The following is a 16,351-nucleotide window of genomic DNA, read 5'->3' as shown; positions in this document are numbered from 1 at the left end:
AATTTACACTTTTATCAGAACGTGCTAGCAGCTGAGCTGGAGCTGTGCAGGAACCAGTGGAACTTGGAATTGCCACAAAATGGCTTGTACTGTCAGTTTATTAATGTTTGGGATTTGTTTGCATTTTCATCACATCTGACTTGTGGGAAAATCAAATATTCATCAAAGTGATTTATGCAGAGTCAAGTTTGATTTCTGCCAAATTATTTTGTCGAGTGCCCAGGGTATGCTCGAGGGGTCCCTGTGCCTCTCGCCATGGGGGATATTTGGCAGGGGTTTGGGGGTTTGTCCCTGTCCCTGTCACCCCAGGCCATTCCCCAGGGGGTCTCCATCATTCTCACCCCAGAGAATGCCTGGAGGGTCTCCCTCCCTCTCACCCCTGTGCCAGGGGGTACTCAGGGCAGTTTCTGTCCCTCTCAGCCCAGGGGATGCTTGGGGGTCTCTGTCCCCTCACCCTGGGGGATGCTCAAGGGGTCTCAATCCCTCTGGCCTCAGGGAATGCCTGTGCAGGGCTGGGGACCAGGGGCTCTGTGTCCCTCTCACCGCTGAGGGTGCTCGGGGCTGGGGGGGCTCTCCGACCTTCTCACACCTGGGGAGGCCGGGGGGGTCTCTGTCCCTCTCAGCCCTGCTGTGACCCCACCCAAACATCATTGGGCTCTGGGTGAGCTCAATCCCAAACCCTGATCCTGGTCTCAGTCTCACTCCACATTTAGACACACTCACAGTTCTGTATTTATTCTCATCCCAGTTTCAGACTCATCTATCCCAAGACCCAACCCCAAACCCAGCCCTAAAGCCAATCCCATGTCTAGCCTTAACCCCAATCCCAGCACTAATCCAAATCTCAACCCCAACTCCAATCCCAGCCCCAATTCCACCCCCTTCCTAAATCCTCAGCCCCAAACCAAATCCCAGGTTCAGCCCTTCTGGGGGTTTGGGGGTGTCTCTGTCCCTCTGACCCCGATGATGTTTGGGTGGGGTCACACCAGGGCTGAGAGGGACAGAGACCCCCCCGGCCTCCCCAGGTGTGAGAAGGTCGGAGAGCCCCCCCAGCCCCAAGCACCCTCAGCGGTGAGAGGGACACAGAGCCCCTGGTCCCCAGCCCTGCACAGGCATTCCCTGAGGCCAGAGGGATTGAGACCCCTTGAGCATCCCCCAGGGTGAGGGGACAGAGACCCCCGAGCATCCCCTGGGCTGAGAGGGACAGAGACTGCCCTGAGTACACCCTGGCACAGGGGTGAGAGGGAGGGAGACCCTCCAGGCATTCTCTGGGGTGAGAATGATGGAGACCCCCTGGGGAATGGCCTGGGGTGACAGGGACAGGGAAAAACCCCCCCAAGCATCTCCCAGGGCAAGAGGAACAGAGGCTTCACAAGCATCCCCTGGGCACCAGACAAAGTAATGTTTTTTCTTGTCAGAAATCAAAATTGACCGTAGATAAAATGCCTTGAATATATTTTTCCCACAAGTCACTTGTGATGGAAAGGCAAATAAATCCCAAAATTTTATAAGCTTATAATAGAAGCTATTTTGTGGCAAATCCAAATTCCTTTGGTCTTGTACAGCTCCAGCTCAGCTGCTGGCACATTCTAAAAAAAGAAAAGTGGAAAATAGGCCCAATACGGATTATGAAAAGGAAGGGGAAGCTATGCGTAGCTGTCACAAAGGTGACAGGGACAAAGAGAAAAATTATTCTAACATTTGGCAAAGTCGCCCAGCCTGTGAAACAGACCTCCCCTGGAGGGGGCCAAGTGTGTCATTGTCCCCTGTGTGTGTGGCCTTTTTGGGGTGGGGGTTTTACAGCTGAGCCAGTTTGGGTAAGGGGGGTGGTGTTCACCCCCTGAGCAGGGATTACCCCACTGTTTCAGGTTGCCATGCAAGATGTAACCAAATGCATGTTTTCAATCCCCACCTTCAGCAACCATTATAAACAGGTGGGACAGTGTTCTTTATCTCTTCCATGACTCAGCCCTGATAACGCCCTCCAGGGGAGATATCTCCTGTGAATGGGCCATTGAGTGTCACTGCAGGACTGATAAAATTCCATCCTCCCATTGTGGGATGCTCCGCCCAGGGGGAGGATCCAAGCATTCCTATCTGGATATAAGCTGACACTTTGCTACACCAGGAGCAGCTTGCCTACTTAATTCCCAGAGGACAAGAACTCCCTAAACACCACTGGACCTCCAGAGGAAGACCAGACCCTTCTACAGTATCACTCCTTCGACAGAATCGTGTTCATCTCTCCAACAGGACTGCAGCCACCATTTACTGGGACTGCTGCCACCACCCTGAACAACAGGGTGTCAGGTTATATCCTGACTCTGTCTGTTTAAGGCAGTGTTTCTGTATCATTGCCTTGATCCTTATTTTGTTACTGAATTTGAATTCTGGCTTAGACTCTTCCTCAGGTTTGCCTTTAAACCAGTACAAAGCTCATTGTGCTCATCCCTTGTTTTCCTCCCTTGTTTTAGGAATATCCCATTCCTAAAATTTGGCCAGATGGCGGAAGACATTTCAAGGAAGATGAGGATGCCCCAGGACACCCAGGCAGGTGAGGAGGAAGTCAGTGCCCCTTTCCCCCTCTCTCCTGCTCCATCTCCCAGCCCAGAAAATCCCCTCTATGCAGGACAACCCCGCTGCCAACGCCATCCTGCTGGGGATGCACTGGGGGGATCTCCTTCCCCATCCCTCTTCACGGAGGGAAATCCCATCCTGTCCTTGTCCTTACTCTACCAGAGAAGGAGCTGAGGATCAAGATCAGGGACGACAAATCCCCACAGCAGAACCACATGGAAGAGTCCGGTTTGAGTGGCTCCATGGGAAAAGAATCCAATGGGGAGGAAAAGCCCTGGAGATCCCCCATGAGGAGGAGGGGCTCCAAACTCAACCCAGGGTTCTCTGAGGAGGAAAGACCCACCCTTAGCCAGGAACGTGGACAGAGCTTCAGCCAGAACTTGGAGCTGGTAGTCCAGGGGCAGCTTCATGATGGGCACAAGCTCCACAAGTGCTTGGAGTGTGGGAAGAGCTTCAGGCAGAGCAGCACTCTGATCAGCCAGAGGATCCACGCTGGGGATTGGCCCTATGAGTGTGGGGAATGTGGGAAGGGCTTCAGCTCCAGCTCTGCCCTTGTCATACATCAACGCATCCACACTGGGAAGGGGCCCTACGAGTGTCCCCAGTGTCAGAAGAGGTTTTAGAGCAGTTCCAGTCTTCTCCGGCACAAGCGGATTCACACGGATGAGAGGCCCTTGCGCTGCCCTGAGTGCGGGAAGGGCTTCAAGCACAACTCCAACCTCATCAGGCACCGGCACATCCACACTGGGGAGAGGGAGAGGCCCTACGAGTGTCCCCAGTGTGGGAAAAGCTTCACCCAGATCTCTGTCTTAACCAGACACCAACGGAGGCACCTGGAAGGGTAGCTCTGCCAATGCCCCAATGCAGGAGGACTTTTGTGCACTGCCCCAACTTCATCCATAGTTGGAGGATCCATGTTGGGAAGAGCCCTGGTGATCCATTTTTCCTTCGGATCCATGCTAGAAGACACCTGTCCCTTTTCCTGCCTCTGCCAATGACATGATGTGGGATGGAAGAACATGAGGGTCTTGCCATGACTGTGTCATTACATTCACTCCCACCTCAGGTCATTGCCAGGGACAGGAAAGGGACACTCTCTCTCTCTCTCTCTCTCTGTCCCTGAGGAGAGGAGTGTGCTTTCCAGGCAGGAGGAAATACGTGGCAAGGCAGACCCAGTAAGTTGTGTTTTAGTTTTCCCTGTAAACAGTTTTATTTATACACTCTGTTATCAATATTGTTTCTGTTCCATTCGTTCCTTATATCATTGTTGTTCCCAAAAAATTGTTCTTATCCCAGACCGGGATCTTTGCCTTTGTGGTTTCCATGGGAGGCGGGAGGGCAGTGAGGCCAGCGCGGTTTTAGCAAGAGCAGGAAATTGGGGAATCCCATTCCTGAACCCCGGCCCCTGGAAACCGAGCATCCCAGCTGGTCCCAGCCCTGGTGGCCATGGCAAAATCCTTGGGAGCGGGTCCCTGGCTGGGGCTGTGGGAACCTCTTCCCTCTGGTGCCCAGGGACAGGAGTGGAGGGAACAGCTGCAGCTGAGTCAGGGCAGGCTCAGGTTGGATGTCAGGAAAAGGTTTTTGCCCAGAGGCTGCTGGGGCCCTGCCCAGGCTCCCCAGCGAAGGGTCCCAGCTCCAGGGCTCTCTGAGCTCCAGCAGCGTTTGGACAGCGCTGCCAGGCCCAGGCTGGCATTGTTGGGGTGTCCTGTGCAGGGTCAGCAGTTGGACTGGAGGATCCTGATGGGACCCTCCCAGCTCAGCCAATTCTGTGATCCCATGAGCCTGGGGATGGGGGCTGCCAATGGTTGCCATGGCAAAAGGATCTGGCTGAAGGCCGGAGCTGGTGTCCGTGGAAACCACCTCAGCATGGAGTCTCCATGGACCTGCCAAGGGACTGAGCATAGCAACAGGGGCCTGGTGAAGGTTGCCATGGAAACTGCCCATAGCAACAGGGGGCTGGTGATGGTTGGCTGCTAAAGATCAGATTTGTCACAGGCCCTCAGAGCAGTTCGATGGGGACTTTCCAAGAGCCTCCAGGCTGTTCCAGAGCTGGAATGTCACAGGCAGAGACAGGGGCTCCATGGACACCTCCCAGGGGTTTCTGGCATGGTAAAGGGCCGTGTGGTCAGAGGCAGTCACAGCCATTCCATGGTGACATCCCAAGGGACCTTGGGCTGCAAAGGCACCGATCTGCCACAGGCACTCATGGAGGCTCCACGGTGACATCCCAGGAGTCCCCAGGCGGCCAAAGAGCCGGGATGTCCCAGACACTCACAGGGCTTCCTGTCATGGGCACAGTGGGAGCTTCCAGCAAAGTTTACTTGAGAAGCTCCTGTTGGGTCACGAGGTGTAGAAAGGATCCCCAATAGCTCGCACAGATCCCCAAATGTGACTGTTGAATCAGAGATGACACAGACTGAGATCAGAAGGCCAAGGGCTAAAAGCCACCCATTTTTTCAGTCCTCTTCTTTTATACCTTGGTTTGCTACAGGTGTACCTCATTGGCCCTTCAATCAACACATTTCACATGATTGGCCAATTAAGACAACACCCTTTGTAAACAACTTTATGGAAAAAAGCTAACGTATTACAAATATTGTCAGGGCACTTGTTATTGATGTTTGTTTTATGTTGGGCCTTTCTGGGCAGGGGAAACCCTCCAGCAGCAATTCTGTGCCAGGTAAAAGGAGATGCACGGGACGTTTTTGGTCTTCATCTTTTTCTTTATTGTTATCTTATCTAAGGTTTTGCATTGCTGTCCACACAAGCCTCAGCACGCTGGAAAAGAACCCCAAAATTGCCCCAAAATATATGGTTTCAAGGTCTTTTAATGTTGTTTCATCCAATTAACTCTTAAAACACATGTTATTTCTAGTTATCTACCAATAACTCATCCCTTGACTGTCCACATAATCTCCGCACTGTGCTTTCCTTGACGAATCACTATCTTCCACCAACACTGTAGAAAATGGAGTAGATGAAGAAGAAGACAGGGACTACACCCAAATTCCTCCATCTTGCTTCCTATCTACACCATACTAAAAATCCCAAAAACTAAATTTCTCACCCAAGAGACATACTATACTATTATGTATTATTTATTTCACACTTTGGTAAATTCTAATCTAACCCAAAGTCTTGGAAGTTCTTTCCACATGTTGGGATTTTAGCTGACTAGAGAATGGAAAAGTACAAAGCTGTGGCTAATTCCAAGTTCTGCACCTGCTAGATAGTGTGTCCTTGGGCCTAGCTGTAGTACGATAACAAATAGTGAAAGAGATATGAGAAAAGAGAGATGTAACCCCTAAGGAATGAGGAAGAGTTCATGGTATAGTCTAACCAATGGATTGCTTGGCTTACAGAATATTCATAAGCTTATTATTTGCTGTATAAGTGTTTGATACTTTCTTAAATAAACTGGACCTGTGATGAACCATCTGGTGTCCTGGTCCCCTTCCTTCGACATCCACAGGCAAAGGTGAAAGGCAGTGTTTCTCTGGGGGTCAGAATGCCTCAGAGCAGAGAAATATTCCCTGTGCCTTGGATTCCGACACATTTAACCCAAAAACCTTTAGCCCTTAACATGTGAAGTTACCAAAAAATGTTCCAGGTAAGTAGGATTAGAAGGAGAAGAAATAGAGAACAACAGAAAGACAGAAGAACTAAAGAAAGACACACACATAGGTACCAGCTACTGGGGTTCCAGCATCACTAACAGAGAAACCCCAGTAGAACACAGGATCCAAACCATAGGCCAGCCTTGTGCTCTGGCTTTTAAGCCCCTCAGCCTTCGTGGGACTGCCAGTTGCTTGTCCAATCAGAGGGAGGGAAGCACCAGCTATGAGTGTGTGATTGATTGACAGCTCAGCCAATCAGAGAGGGGTGAGCACAGCATTTGCTCTGTGATTGACATGTCTGTCAGGCCAGGGATGGGGGTGGGGCTCTGTCCCACCACAACCCAAGGCCTGACCCGGCCCTGGTCCCACACGGGCATTCTGAGCATCCCAAGATGTCTCAGGACATCGATCTCATCCAGCCTCTGACAGCGATCATGGTGACACAATAGAACCTCATGGAACCATGGGTCAGTTGTGACAATGGAGGTCCAAGGACACAATGGTGACACTACAGAACCTCAAAGAATCAAGGGTACTGTTGTGCAAGTCAGGGGCCCTATGGAAGGAAGGGTCAATGATGAAACTGTGGGACTCATATATAAAAGGAGCCATTGTTTCACAGCGGGGCTGCATGGGGCCAATGGACCCTTGTGACTCTGTTGGGGCTCATGAAACCAAGAAACCATTGTGACATTGCCAGACCTCATGGAATTAAGGAGACCATTGTGAAAGTGTTAGGACCCATAAAGTCAATGGAACATGGAACAGGTCTGCCTGGTTTGGCCTCCTGGGCGCTGTCTGACAGGTCCCCCTGAATTTGACATGTCAAGGGCCACTTCCCATCTGACCATGACGCACTGGGCTCTTTGCTTTTATTCCTGTGGGAAAGAATTGTCTTTCTTGTCTAGGCACCCATGGCCAAAAGTGGGATTCTGCATCTAAAATTCCTTATATCCAAGGGTTATTCCGAGAACAAATCTGCCCGTACAGTCAAGGCTGGCTAGACTTGGCCTCTGATGAATGCGTCTCATCTGCCCCTGCACCACTGGGGCTCAGTTGTTTCCTTCCTTTGGACACCATTGTGACACTGCAGAGGATTGTGGAACCAACGAGCCATGGTGACACTTCAGGCACTTGTGGAACCTGTTACAGTGTAGGAACTTGTGGAACCAAGGGGAACATTGTGACCCTGCAGGGTACCATGGATCCAAGGGGCTTCTGTGACACTGTGGAGTTTGAGGAACCATGGAGACCATTTGGACACTTTGGGGCCTTGTGAAATGCAGGGCATCATAGTGACACTGCAGAACACCATGGATCCAAGGGACCATTGTGACACTGTGGGGCCTCGTGGAACCAAGGGACCATTGTGGCACTGTGGAGCCTCATGGAACCAAGGATATCATTGTGGCTCTGTTGGGCGGCATGGTTCCAAAAGACCAGTGTGAAGCAGCAGAGCTTTGTGGAACCAAGAGGCCATAGCTGCATTTCAGGACCTTGTGGAGCCAAAGGGCCATTGTAACCCTGCAGGGCCGCATGGAAAGAGTCATTGTGACACTATGGGAAGTTGAGGAAACAAGGGAATTATTGTTGCACTACTGGGCCTCAATGGAATCCAGGGACCATGTTGACACAGAGGGGCTTCATGGAACCCAAAGACCATTAGGACACTGTGGGGCCTTGTGGAACCATGGACACTATTAAGATTTTTTTGTAACCATTAAGTACTTGTGTAACCAAGGAGAAATTATGACACCTGAGGGCATCATGGAAGCCAGAGAACCATTGTGGCACTTCAAGGCCTCATGGAAGGAAGGAGCCATTGTTACACTGCTGGGCCCTGTGGAAACAAGGGAACACCAAATAGGTGTGGCTGCCTTGGTCTCCCAGGGGTCATCTGACAGGTCTGGCTGACCTTGGAATATGGAAGGCCACTCTCATCCACCCCTAAATAACTCAGGCTCGGGGCTTTCCTTTTTATGGAAAAGAACTGTCCATCTTTTCCAGGTATCTTTGGCCAAAATTTGGATTCCACCTCCAAATTTGTGTGTATCCAAGGATTGCTCCCAGACAAAAGCTGCCAGGACAGACAGGTCTGGGTGGTCTTTAACTCCTGAGTGCCAGCAATCACCTGTTTTGCAAACACTGGAAAGGGCTCTGTGCTTTTCTTTGTATGGAAAAAATCATCCTTCTCCAGGCACAAATGTATGAAATTAGGATTCCACATTCATAATTTTGAATATTCATGGGTTGCTCAGAGCAAATCTGCCAGGACAGACAGGTCAGGCTTGCCTTGACCTCTGGTGGCTGCCGTTCATCAGGTCCTGAAACATGAGGCTCTGTGGTTTCCTTCCTATGGAGACCAGTGTGACATTTGGGAGCCTTGTGAAATGAAGGGGCCATTGTGGCACTGCAGAGCACCATGAATCCAAGGGACCATTGTGACACTGCGGGGCCTCGTGGAACCAAGGACATCATTGTGGCTCTGTTGGGCCGCATGGTCCCAAGGGGCCAGTGCAAAGCAGCGGTACATTAGTTAGCCGGGCTGTAACTCAGAGTCAGCCAGATTTTACTCCAAAAGAATTTGGCAGGAGTTCCAAGCCCTGGGAATCTTTTGTTTAAGTTAGGGTGAGCTTGAGAGTTCCCCCATAAGCCTTTAATGTTGTTATGCTAAGCTGTCCAAGTTCTCCCCCCTATTGGTTGCTTTTTCCCTTATATAATTATTGTTCTGGAGTGTTCTAGCCCCAAGTGTACATGTTGTTGCTTCCCCTTTATTTGAGGTCTTAGGATCCTGCCCCTCATACTGTTCTTGACTTCTCCTTGTTTATTGTTTCTCACCCTGTTAATAAAGCTCCTTTTAAACAACTCCATCTAACCTGCTCCTTTTCATTTTTGCCACCCTCGCCCTGAAGTCATGGAACCAGAGAGGTTTGTTGCAGCCGCCTTCATCGTGACATTTGGCGTCCGAACAGGGACCATGACATTCAGGGCTCCCTGTGTCAGTCATGTCAGCTGGGGTTAGCTGATGGATAGGCCACTGCTCCCCAGGATTTTGGATTGTGCTTGGCCCATCAGATTCATCGTTGCTTCAAGGGACCTTGCCCAGGATCAGCAGGGACAACGACGGTTTCACCTGCATAGGATTGCAGGTGGATTTAAGGAAATGCAAGACATTTATTTCCCATTTTGCCATTGTGTTTTTACAATATGCAAGCACGTCCAATAATTGATTTGGGATGTTCCAGTGGCTTTCCCCCTAAGGCTGAGAAGAAAAAAATGGGCAGTCAGATGTCCAAAGTAGAAAGGAGCATATATGGATGCTTTAATTCCAACTGATCATGACAAAATATTTTCAAAGAACCAATTAAAATTACTCATGAGGTGGATCACTAAAAATTTTCCAGACTCCAGTGCTGACAAAATCCATACCATTGAGTTTTGGGACTCAATGGGAGTTAAATCGTACAACCTTTCAATCAAAAGGGACCCCTTTGCACACTGCATCCTCCCCATCTTCCACACTATCCTTGAGACCCTTCACCAGCAAGCAGTGTGTTGAAAGCTCAATCCATTGGTGACTCCTAACTTGGGATCTCCCCTCAAACCTGCATTTTTCAGACCTTCCACATTGGTCCAAGATGGCAATGGCCATGCTGTCTTCGATTATCATGCCTGGAGAGTTAAGATGGAAGGAGCCCAAATGTGGCTCGAGAGCCTGACCATCATCCCTCCGTCTTGGCTCCTCCACTTCCTGCTACCACAACCTTCTCTTCCGCCCTGAACAAACCTCCAGACTCAACCCCCAAAAACTGCAGATCATGCCCCACTGTCAATCCTTCCACCTTCACCTCGGGCCATGCCTCTAGAATGCCAACCTGGAAGTCCGCCATCCTAAATAAAGGCCCCTCCTCCTCAACAACCTGTTGCCCTGGTTTTCTAGGATTTTCTAAGCCTTCTGATGTTGACATTCTTGTAGTGAACTTTCCCACACACTTTTTCTGTAAACAACTCATTGTTTTTCATTCCTTTTGGAGGAGGAGAGATTTGATGGACTGTCGGTTTGACCTGTGGCATTGCAGAGGTGTCACTGTCACCTTCCAATCCACTGTCACCCTTGTAAAACTATAAATAGTGGAGTCAGAGAATAAAACTTCCCTTTTTCCTTTCACCTGAAAGCGGTGTGTGCCTGTGTCCTTTCGTGTCAGTCGGCGACACCTGACAAAATGGCAGTGCCCACTGCCTCGCCCTCCAGCAACAATATGACCTGTGGTCACAGATAATAAGCCCAACTGTCACACTATTTCTAATCCAAATATTTCTGCTCCAAATTATTCTTCCTCCCCAAAAGACAGTTTGGATTCCCCAGGGCCACTTTGCTTCTCAACCCTACAAGATCCCTAGAAAAGGATCCAGAAAGAAGCAGTTAAAGAAGGAGACTGGCAAATAGTCTCGAAAATACTCATTGCCCCTGTATATTATGAAAGAAGGGGGCAGAATCCCAGGTGTCAGCCACTGGTTTATGGGGAAATCAAGGAGCTGGGTATGGCAGCTAAAAACCACATAAAGGACTTACCTTGTTTTAATGGCCTAATGAGGGCCGTGTTTACCCCACATGTCTTAACCCCCTATGATTTAAATGTATTATGACCATGTTGTTGTCACCTACAGAATACACCTTGTGGGAAGGGGGATGGAAGTGTTTACTAAATCAATTAATAGCAGACTGGTAATTATGAGGCGAGGGTTGAATTGACAATCAACCATCTAGCTGGAGAGGGACAACACAGCCTACCAGATGATCAAGCAGCAGGTATCCTCCGAGAAGTATTGGATGACATCTAAGAGATGGCTTTGAAAGCTTTAATCCAGGTATTGGATGGTTTCACCGCCAATTTGGACTACCTTGGGTGGCTGCAACTAAAGCTTTAGGACAATTAGACTATCTTGTGCTCCTGTTAAGTAAGCAAGCCAAAGCTACCTCCCTCACATTGAGTGGCCTGCTCTCAGACATAGAGACCATCAGACATGCCACCTTGCAGAACAGCGATAGAGTTTTTACTCTGGGCACATGGGCATGACTGTGTAGCCTCTTGAGGGCATGTGTTGCATGAACCTCTCCAGCCACAGCGAGTCAATCCACAAGAGCATTCGGGTAGTGATGAAGGGTTCAAGAAGCTTCAAGTGGAAAACAAAGACTGGGTCAATAAACTCTTCCAATCCAAGGGACTAAAGGGTTGGATGATGTCTAGCTAAAACAGGACTATTAATTCTCTTACTGGTTGTTGTTGTATTGTTAATTGTCCCATGTTTGTTTGGATGCTTTTAGAAAGTCTTAATAAATTCTTTCAGTTTCATTATGGTTGTAAAACAGAAAGGGGTAAGATACCCAACACAAGGTCTTCATGGACACCTTGGAGGAGAGAATTGGAGGCCAGAATGGCAAAAAAACCTCTCAGAGACTCAGTGTGGGAAAGAAAATCCTTAAAGGTACCTAAAAGTATTCTTAAATCCACACAGTACCTTTAAAACCTTGAGTATCTCAAGGCATTAATGGGCCCCATTGAGTGTCAATGTAATATTCTCAAGGGACTCATTAAAGCAGATAATTGGGCCATGATTGCACAAACCTCTAATAGAGTATGTATCAAAAGGGAAACACAAAATACCTTAAAATAACTGAGTACCTTGAAGCATTAATGATCCCCACTGAGTGTTGTTACTGACAAAGCCTCTCCAGGGACGAATTAAATCAGATAATTGGAGGCCATGATTACACAAACCTCTCAGAGACTCCAAAGCAAAAGCAAAACCCAAAGTCCTTTGAAAAACCTGCAGTCATTGCAGGGAGCATTCAGGAGCCACCAGGGCCATTGCTGAGCAAGGCTCCTCAGGGACTCCTTCCAGCAGATCCTTGAGGCCACTGGGATATGGGCTAGGGGGGAATGCTGAGGGCAGGACAAGGGGCTGACAGTGCCCAGCCTGGCTGGGGCTGTGCCAGGAGGCCCCAGTGCCTCAGGACAAGGTGTCTCCTCCCAGCCCTTGCTGGCACAGACCCTATTGCTGTGCCCCAGGGCACCAAGACTTGGCTTCTCTTTGTCCCCACCAGTCAGCACTGCCTCCAGTTCTCTGCTCGTCCTGGGGCCTGGGAACACTTTCTCAGTCGTGTCCCTCAGTGGGACCTATTAAAACTTCAAGAAACTTTGGAGTTGGATTCTGCCTTGGAGTTCTGGAGAGGTTTCTTCAGCTCCCTCTCAGGGACTGATGTTCAGGGCCTGAGCACAAAGCCCCAGAGGCTCATTAAAGTCCTTGTGCTCTGTCTGTGCTGCTGAGCTGTTCCTGGCACAGAGGCAGCTCCTGGTAACCAAGAAGAGCTTCAAAAGCACATTTCTCTTGATGAGCAGCTCTTCTGCCAGCCCAGCAGGTCTGGGACACTGCCTGAAGCCACCCCGGGAACAGCAGAGAGGCACAGAGAGCTTTAATCAGTCAGGGCTGGGAAGGTGCTGAGAAGTGCGTGGGGCAGAATCACTGCCAGCCCTTGGCACAGGAACCTCTGGCTGCACTTGCAGCTCCTGGAGCCATCTCCTAAAGCTGGAACATCCCAATGCCTACAAACTCTGTGAGTACAACTCTGAGTATATCTGGTGTGGTGTAGATGAAATGCTCATGGAGCTCTGACATGATGAGGGGTTCGGTTCAGTCATACAATATTTCCAAGTCAAGGATTTTGATAAAAATGAGGAAATTTCCTGAGACTTTTAATTCAGTTTCCTACTATTGGAGAATGGCAGGAAGAGAGCTTTAAATATTCAACGTAGTATGAATTATTAGTTATTAATTTTGTCAAGTGTCTAAGACATCTGAAGTGTTACTTTTAGTGATCAATAGGTTCACAGGAGATCCCTAATATGCTTTCAGCCACTCTGCCCATGGACAGCACCAGCATCACCTTTGTTAGACCCATCAGGTTTAGTCTGAGCTCTCCTTTCTCCAAGCTGCAAACAGAACGTGCCCCAGCCATGGCCATGCAAACAGGCAGGGTTCTGTCAGACCAAGGAGAGTGCACAGAGATTTGGGCTCTGTGAGTGCTGACAGGGAGAGATCAGGCACTGGGAAACACCTGCAGGAGGAAAATCTCCAGGAAGCAGAGAGAAGATCAGGGAAGGAAAGAAAACAAAACCCAGAAATGCTGTGGCAGGGAGAGTTGAGAGATGCCCACAGGATCCCCTCCAGTCCAGCCCCTCCCTCTGAACAAGCCCCCTCTCTCCTGTGCCCCAGCCCAGCCTCTGCCCTCAGGGCCGGGGCTCCAAGGCGTGCAGCCCCTCCTGTGCAGGCAGAGCTGCAGCAGAGCTGTGGGGCAGCTCTGCAACCCCGGGCCCAGTTCCCTCTGCAGAGCACAGGGCTTGGAGCAGGTGACCAGCCCTGGGAGCTCTGGAAGGGGGGCACAGCTGGCTCAAGGTGACGCTGTCCCCAGTGCCTGGCTCTGGGCAATGCTGTCAGTGCAGCCAGGGAAGGAGCTGCATCTCCCTCATCCAATGTCATCATAAGGACACTTGGGAGTCTCCCCGAGATTTCAGTCCAAGCTGGGAGCTTCAATCCAGGGTGCAAACCTGTCCTAGAGCATCTCTGAGTTATAAGATTGATGGGGAAAGGCAGAGGTGTTCTGACACAGAAAATTATTCTGGATTGGTGAAGTAATCAATGTGAGTCCTTGGCTACAAATGTGGAGCTGGGCTGTGTGGGATCCATCTGCTCCCAGCAATACCTGGTGGCATTTTTGAGAAAAACATGGGAAATTGATTTAAATCTACCTGGGCAAATTTAAAGCCCACATAAAATCTGAACAGGTCAGAATGCCAGATCATCTCCCCTCACTCTCCTCTCATCACTTTGCCTCACAGAACTCGCTGCTCTTCCTGATTGCAGAAAGAATGTAGAGGGTTTCAGACATCCAAGAATACCAGGAGAGACATGGGGGAAGCTCAAAAAGAAAACCTCAGAACACTTAAACACAGAAGCAAAATTGTGTGTGTTACAGAGGAGGGAGTATGGGAAATGGCTTGAATTTTGGTTAGAGATATCTCCTCTAACTCTTCCCTGTCCTTTATGCATGAACAGATACCCATGGCAAAAGACAGCAAATGTCCAACAGCAGCTCCATCAGGCACTTCCTCCTGCTGCCATTGGCAGGCATGCGGCAGCTGCAGCTCCTGCACTTCTGCCTCTTGCTGGGCATCTCCCTGGCTGCCCTCCTGGGCAATGGCCTCATCATCAGCGCTGTAGCCTGCGGCCACCACCTGCACACGCCCATGTTCTTCTTCCTGCTCAACCTGGCCCTCAGTGACCTGGGCTCCATCTGCACCACTGTCCCCAAAGCCATGCACAATTCCCTCTGGAACACCAGGAACATCTCCTACACTGGATGTGCTGCTCAGCTCTTCTTCTTTCTGTTCTTCATCTCAGCAGAGTATTTCCTCCTGACTGTCATGTGCTACGACCGCTACGTGTCCATCTGCAAACCCCTGCACTATGGGACCCTCCTGGGCAGCAGAGCTTGTGCCCACATGGCAGCAGCTGCCTGGGCCAGTGCCTTTCTCAATGCTGTCATGCTCACGGCCAATACATTTTCCCTGCCCCTGTGCAATGGCAATGCCCTGGGCCAGTTCTTCTGTGATGCCCCCCAGATCTTCAAGCTCTCCTGCTCCAAATCCTACATCAGGGAAGTGGGGCTTCTTGTGGTTACTGGAAGTTTTTCATTGTGTGGTTTTGTGTTCATTGTTTTCTCCTATGTGGAGATCTTCAGGGCTGTGCTGAGGATCCCCTCTGGGCAGGGACGGCACAAAGCCTTTTCCACCTGCCTCCCTCATCTGGCTGTGCTCTCCCTGTTCCTCATCACTGTCATGTTTTCCTACCTGAAGCCGCCCTCCATGTCTTCCCCATCCCTGGATCTGGCCCTGTCAGTTTCATACTCAGTGGTGCCTCCAGCCCTGAACCCCCTCGTTTACAGCCTGAGGAACCAGGAGCTCAAGGCTGCTGTGAGGAGGCTGATGACTGGATGGTTTTGATAACATTAAACTGCTGGCCAATGTATAAAATCACTTGTAATAAAATCATCTTTGATACTTGTTGGTTTGGTTGTGGGGTTTTTTCATATTATCTACAAATAAATGTCATTGTTTGTGCCATTTCTCATTTTGTTGCTCTCCACCTTCCCTGTGGCCACAGACTCTGTCAATGAGAGGCTTTGCTCTAATTGGCTTTAAAGGAATTAAAGGAACTCCCAGCAGAGTTTTCTGCAGAGATGCCCTTTTGTTGCCTTCTCTGGAGCTGCAGCAGCAATGTCTGTGTGCAGAGCTGGGGGCAGATCCGTGCTGGCACAGCAGCTGTGCCCAGAAACAGCAGCACTTGGTGTTGCCAGTGCTGCTGCCGTGGCCCTGCCCCACTGCCCTGGTGGCCCTGGTGTTGCTGCAGGGCCTGAGTGCTCTCAGGGCCAGGCACAGTCCTGGGGGTGGCAGTGCTGGGGCTGCAGCAGGGACAGGCCATGGGCACTGCTGGGGCAGCGCTGACGCCTCAGGCCAGGGCCTGGGGGCTCCAGGCTCCTTGCCCAGGCTCTCTCAAGAACATGCCCAGGCCAATGCTCAGCACAGAAAAGCCCCGTGAGCAGCCCCAGGCTGGCCGTGGGCAGGCTGGGAACAAACAGCATGGCTGGTGCTCTGCAAGGGCCCTGGGGCAGAGAGGAAGGAGCAGCAGAGCAGGGACTGATCCATCCCCAGTGCGCTTCACAGCCCAGGGCAGCGTCCCAGAGTGTCCTGATGGAGCTGCCAACAACATCCCCCCTCTGCAGCCCTGGCCTCTTCCCCAGCTCACACAGGTGCCCCATCCTTGCAGGCACAGACACGGCAGCACTGGCTCAGCAGCCCCTGTTTGCATTGCACAGAGCAGGGGGAGCACTTCCATGCTTTTGGTGTGGGGACATGAACCTGAGGGAGCACAAATGCCATCAGCCCCTGGGGTCAGCAAGGGCTGGGGGACACCAGGGAAACCACTCAGCTTTGTCCTGGCCTCTGCAGTCAGCCAGAAAGTTTGTTCCCATCAGTTGGGACTTTCCTCTGACACTGCAGATGCTGTTGCTCAGAGCCAGGGCTACCTGGCAGCCACCC

The 16,351-nt window shown here is 50.5% G+C and overlaps 1 pseudogene; it reads right to left on the bottom strand.

The window, feature by feature from the left end:
- The window catches only part of LOC131093335 (zinc finger protein 271-like), a 162,742-nt pseudogene that overhangs the window by 75,398 nt on the left and 70,993 nt on the right, over positions 1–16,351 (bottom strand).

Source organism: Melospiza georgiana, chromosome 25 (assembly GCF_028018845.1).
Source record: "Melospiza georgiana isolate bMelGeo1 chromosome 25, bMelGeo1.pri, whole genome shotgun sequence".
Taxonomy (NCBI): Eukaryota; Metazoa; Chordata; class Aves; order Passeriformes; family Passerellidae; genus Melospiza; species Melospiza georgiana.
The sequence above is the reverse complement of the archived record's forward strand: the minus strand, read 5'-3'. Positions and strand labels throughout refer to the sequence as shown.